Genomic DNA, 6,780 nt, shown 5'->3' with positions numbered 1-6,780 from the left:
ATGCCAATATCCCGAATGAGACCAGGACACCGGCACCGGCATCCCAAACCGCCGGAATCCCGAATATCCATGGCCGGGTACGTATTCTCATGTCCCCGGTGAAGGGGGAGTTAGGTTTAGGTACCCCCTGGGGGAAATTAGGGTTAAGCTAAATAACAACCTTGATCTCAAAGAAAACAATTATCATGGCTTTGGATTTTCTTTGATGTGCTTTCTTCTTGGTGATGTTGGTGTTTTTTTACAGTGCATGGACTGGCGTTTTGTCTCAGGATCGTACTAGAAGATCCATGTTTCATCACAGGTAATAACTTTATCTAAAAAATGTGAATCCGCCTGAATATGTTCCAAAAAGTCTGTACAAATGAGCTTTTGAATTTTTCGGATGTTTACCATTTCTGCTATAATTCGGATGCTGAGTCGATGTTTAATGCAAACACTTTTCTAAATTTTTTCCTTCTGGGATGTTCATCATCTTCGACATCCTCACAACCAAAAATTTTTTGTGCCACTCAATCCCCGTGTTTTGTTCAAAGTAACATTTTAAGTTAACACGTTGCTCTAATTTTGAACTAAGAATTTTTATGATGCACAGGAAAAACACAACTTCTTCAAACGCTGTGTAATAACACACAATCTGTGCAAGAAGGGTGAAACTTGTTAAATCATTTTGGGATAGTCCAAGGTCAGTGTTCACCCACTCCCTTTTAACTCATGCAGTATGGTTTATTTTTTCCAAGTATATTCCAGTTATTTAATAACCACACCTCGTACATGCAAGATTGTGAGTTCTCCCTGCTGTTTTATAGAATTTTTTACAGTTTAATTAAAGGTTAATAACAAATGCATTTATTAGACATGAAATAAATGGTTTAAACTTGGACGCAAGTGGGAGGTGTCTGCGATGTACTGTATATGTACCTAATGTAAACCAGAAGCATCATAAACATATGCTATTTTTGCATGTGTTTTTAGCATAATTTATGCCTATATTATTACCAACTTTGAATCAGTGCTTTATTCTGTAATAATTAAAATAAAAATGTTTTCATATGGATGATTTGCCAGATATACCTTGCTTAAAAGCCAGGAGGTATTAAATAACACATGAGATTAGTATAGACCAGGTAACCCACATAGCTCACTTATGCCCAGTTTGGCCAGCTTATCTTTGCTTTTCCTTCTTTGGTGAACTGCATGGGCCCCAAAAGGCATCCTACTGTATATGTCTGGGATTTTCCATAGACTGCTTCCAGGAGACTCTGGCTCTGTTAGGGATCATGCCTCACTGCATGTAGATGGCTCCACTATTGGGATACTAATCTATTTACCGCTAGCATTGGTAGAGTTTCGCAGGAAAATCTTTGATGTTGGGCTACCAACATAAAGCTACTGTGCATGCCAGCACATTGCGACCCCATATTGCTGATAATTTAATACTCCCCCCCCCAAATGTCTGTCCATGTCTGCTCTAAAGGCCCCCATACACGGTGCGATTTGTAATCATATCTGAAGTCGCATACAATTTCCCTTGAAAATTCTTCCCTTCAGATACAGGACGATTTGTATTTAAAATGTAACGATTCCGTATACGATTGATAGTATGCAGCACATTATGACACGATGAATCTACTGGAATGTCAGTAGGGGAGGGCTTATCTAGTGGGTATAAAAGGAAGCAGCCAATTTAGGATCTTTGCACACTCTGCTCAGTGACTAGTGAGGCTAGGCTTACCTGCTGAACGCTGTACTTTGCTAGTGTCTTTTGCTTTGTTTTTAAGGCTTGCCTTTAAAAAGTGTGATTTCAGCTTTCTTGATGGATTCCTCTCGCTATAAGCTTCTGCTAGCCTATGGCTATCTGAGGCTGAAAGGTGAAGGAGTTCAGGAGAGAAGGAGGATGATGAGGTCCTGCTGGACCAAGGAGTGGCTGACTAGGAGGGAGACTCGATCCTATATGCCCCTGCTGATGGAGCTTAGGGAGAATAACCCGGACGACTACCGCAACTTCCTGCGTATGGATGATGCCACCTTCCAGGAGTTGTTGCGTCTGGTGACCCTCATTATACAGGGGCAGGACACCAATATGAGGATGGCCGTCCCGACTGAGAAGAGGTTTCTGGCTACCCTGCGGTATCTGGTGACCGGACAGTCTTTTGAAGACCTGAAGTTTGGGACCCTTATTTCTGCCCAGGCGTTGGGGCGCATTATCCCAGACACCTGTGTGGCCATTATCAATGTCCTGAAGTTCGACTACTGCAAAGTAAGTAAAAACACTACACATTTTTTATTGTGAAATCCCCCAAATTTATTTTTTATTTTTTGGTAAACACACTGTGTGTAATATCAACCAACATGGCTGTATATCTATATAAAATGTTTGCAAAGTAAAAGACAAAACCAACATGCCTGCTTTTTCTTGTTTTAGAAAAACAAATAGTATTGTGACACAGTCTGGATAGGGGTCCCTCTCCTGGGATAGATGGACCCCCTTTTTACACACACAGCAGCCATAGAAACAGGACACAAGTCTGGGGTTCTCATACAAACTGGTCGGTGTCAGTCTTTATTGTGCCAAATGAATATAACAAATCATAAACCAACATCCTAGCCCGTCTGGGCAATAACTAAACAGTAGGTACCCTCACTACCAGGACGGTAGAGCCTACTGCCCACACAGTCAACATCAGCACGTGCACAGTACATACAGGGTTGTCATAACAGTGTCTCTGGACATGCTAGCCTGCATGCCTACTTCCCCAGGTGTGAGACACTCAGCTACAACTGAACACAGCTTATATCAGCCAGTTCCAGCTGTAAGCCCTAATGAGCCTGCTACCAGGCTGAAAGGCCCAAAACCTGGAGTGGCCTGTGGATGGAGCCCTCCCTCTCCTCACATCCACACCCCCCAGGACCCAAGCCAGCTTTTCCAAAAGCCGATACTCTGGTCTGTTTACAAAACAGACTTCTCCTGGGTTTTTTTAGAACACATAGGCCAAAAACCTAGGACAAACATACCTGCCATTTACCACTTTACCAGTGCTTCTATCACAGTATATAAACTACGTAAAAACTACAATATCAGCCAGTTCTTTGTCGCCCAATACCAGCTGCATGGATATCTGGTGTGTCAGATTATGGATTGAACAGGCCCCAAAGCACATGGCGCAAGGACAGAATGAGGCCCCGGCAACCAACTATCTGTCTTTGCGCCATGCGCTTAGTGGACCTGCCCAAACCGCATCATCCACACCCCATACCATGCAGCAGGTACTGCGAGAGAAAAAAATGGCTGATACAGTTGTAAAACATTTGAATAAAACTTTTTTCCATTTGCTGGAAATAATCTTTAACAACAAGATATTTTTTTACATTAAAGAATAAACCATTGGCTGGCTTGCTCATCCTCCACCAACATGCCACTATATACACCGGCTGAGGATGTTGAGGGGTTACTGATTTGTGGCAATGGCTGACTGGGATGGGGCATTGGCTGGGGTGGGGATGGCCCCATTTGTGGTGTTGGTTGGTAATTTGGCGGCGGAGGGTAACTCTGGGATGCAGATGGCCTATAGCAGGGCTGCATCGTTGTCTGGTGGACAGGCTCAACAGTCAGCCTTGTATTGCTGGTTAGATTTTGGCTTCTCCCCCGGATTATGGTTTCATAGAGAATCCACTGAGTGTGAATTTGTTGGCTCTCCACCACTTCTCTGATCATGCTCGCTATGTGTATTCCGAGGTAGTCGAACATATCAGGGGGCTTGTTTTAAAGCCATATTCACCTGGTCTTTACAGCGGATCCTGCGTAACCAAGTTCTTGCATTGGTATCTGCTGCGTTTAGGGGTAGGTTGCGAGACTTTGCTTACTTTGGCTTCACTGCCGCTTTGGGAGGGAATTAGCGGGCTGACCATCTAGTCGAGGTTAGGTTTTTGAGGCTATTGGAGGAAAGACAGAATTGATTACTGTTAAATTTAGGTTTTACAAATGTTTAATTATATTTTTTCTTTATTCTTATTATTGGAGAGGAATTTGACCGTAGATGGAACTTCCCGAACTGTGGAGGAGACATAGACGGGAAACGCATCACGATTAATCCACCTGCCCACAGCAGATCATTTTACTATAATTATAAAGGATTTAACAGTATAGTGCTCATGGGGGTTGTCAACGCAAATTATAAGTTCATTTTTGGGGATGTGGGCAAAAATGGCCGAGCTTCGGATGGGGGTTCATTTAAGCAAACCCTCTTCTATAAGACTGGCATCCCAACGCCTGAACCTGCTGCCAACTACAGAAACCAAGCACAGCCTAAACTTTGTGTTTGTGGCTGATGAGCTTTTGCTCTTCACGAGCATTTGCTGAAGACATATGCACAACGCGCCCTGACACATGACAAAACCATTTTCAACTACCGTCTTTCCAGGGCGAGGAAAGTAGTTGAAAACCCATTTGGAATATTAAGCAACCATTTCCGGATATTTCAAACAAGCATTAACCTGCGTGTGGAGAAAATAGATAAAGTTGTGTTGGCCTCCTGTGTTCTCCACAATTTCTTAAGAAAACAAGCAACTGGATACAGTATGGCCTTGGAAACAGCTGTGCCTGATGACAGGGAACAACATGAGGAGACCACATCGATGGTTTCTGTAGCCCCATCCTCACTGTTGGTGACAACAGTGACTGCAAGGGCTAAAGAGAACAATATCTGGCCTACTTCAACAGAGTGGGGGCAGTACTGTGACAGGATACGAAAATTAACTTCATTTGACTGTGAGTGTTAGAAAAATTTTGAGACTTAAAAACTTACAACTTCGCTTGAGGAGGCTTCTACATTGTCTGGGTTCTCCACTGCAGCTTCCTCAGGTACAGTATCCACCAATGAGGCCTGTGACTCGTGGAGAGGCTCCTGCTCATGGAGGAATTTTAAAAGATCAAAGTACCAGAGTGTACTTCTGTACACATCTGCTGCCCCTGTTCCAGATGCCCGAGGCTCGTTCTGTTTACGATTCTCTCGGACATAAACAGTGCGCAAATTTTGAATTTTGTGGTTTACTCGATCTCCATCCGCCTCATTGTAATAGGGCTTGCTTAGGTTCATAAGTGCCTGGACTGAAGCAGCTCTCATGGTTTTGTTCCAATAATTGGCATTTTTAATTTGCCACAGACATTTCTGATGATGGAACTCTTCTATAAATTCCGTTAGGAATTTTTTTCCATTGCACATGACATTCCTGTTTGGAAAAAAAAAAAAATGTATTTTAAAAGTTTAGCCTTTTATTGTTTTGATGCGTTTAGTTTCCAAAAAAAATTATACATTTGGAATGTTTGAAGGTTTTAAATAGTTTTGTTAAGGTTTTGTTGTTTTTTAATGTTATAAATCTGTTTATATGGTTTAAAATGTTTTAATAAAATGATATTTATATAAAATAAATTTCTAACTGGTTAGGGTTTGTAATAAATTCTACAGGGGGAGAAGATGCATGGTGTGTATTATAAACAACACATTGGTGGTGCAGTGGTATGCATTGGTGGGTCAGGGGTTAATATGCATTGGTGGGGCAGGGGTTAATACACATTGGTGGGGCAGGGGTATGCATTGGTAGGGCAGTGGGTTTATTATACACATTGGTGGGGAAGGGGTTAATACGCATAGGTGGGGCAGGGGTATGCATTGGTGGGGCAGTGGGTTTATTATACACATTGTGGGGCAGGGGTTAATACACATTGATGGGGCAGGGGGACACATTGGTGGGGCAGTGGGTTTATTATACACATTGGTGGAGCAGTGATGTATATACTCACTTGTAAACAATGAATCAAGGCAACTACTGACACGATCTATCCTGCTTGTTCTTTTCTTCTTCTCCACGATGTCTGACACAAAATGGTTGCGGGGAGCGGCCAGGGACATCATAGATCGTACATCGGATCGCAGATGAGCAAATTACATACGATGTGTGTCATGTCGTACAGGATCGGTTGAGATCTCTCTGTAAAACCATCTGATCTGCGATCCAACTAGATGACGACGAGGACGCGAATTGGGGTCGCAGAACACACAAAATACACCTATTTTCACACGATTGGTCTGTCGTAACTGGCCATCCCGTGTATGGGCACCTTTAGTTATCATGCCATTTCACGGGGAGGGCAGTATGCAGTGCTCCATCTCTCTAACATCAGCTATAAAGAGTCACCTTGAGAAGATGTTTGTGTTGTGGATTTCAGAATTGACGATGTACAATAATTCCCAGGGACACTTTGATGCTGAGCCAAGGCATCAACAATTGTGGTGCCCGGGACTGACAAAATAGGCAGTCCCCCCTTTTGTGTCTCTCCAGCCAGCCAGACCCTCTTCTGAGTCCCCAGCCAGCCAGACCCCCTTCTGTGTCCCCAACAAGCCAGCCCCCCTTCTGTGTCCCCAGTCAAGCAACATCGTAACAGGGCCCAAATACACCCAGTGCCAGGTGCCCCGAGTGCCTAACATTATGACAACATGCACATGACACCATTACATTGTGCAGAGGGGTGGATCCGCCATCAATGGTATCTGTAGCGCTGAATGGAGCATCCCGAGGATGCTCCAGTTGGCTATACAGGCTACATGTCTTGAGTGTCTAAAGAACGATTTGGCGATGCTGCAGCAGCGATCCTGGCTGCAGCACCCTGCTAACCAGACGCAAGTGCCGAGAGACGGCGATGGTGCCACCCACAGACCCATGCTCTCTGTGCGGCAACACCTGGCGCACACACCTGGTTATGGCCCTGCAGTTAAGAAATTGACA

The sequence above is a fragment of the Taudactylus pleione genome, unplaced genomic scaffold (assembly GCF_031769625.1).
Source record: "Taudactylus pleione unplaced genomic scaffold, aTauple2 ptg000349l, whole genome shotgun sequence".
NCBI lineage: Eukaryota > Metazoa > Chordata > Amphibia > Anura > Myobatrachidae > Taudactylus > Taudactylus pleione.
Note: the sequence above shows the minus strand (reverse complement) of the source record.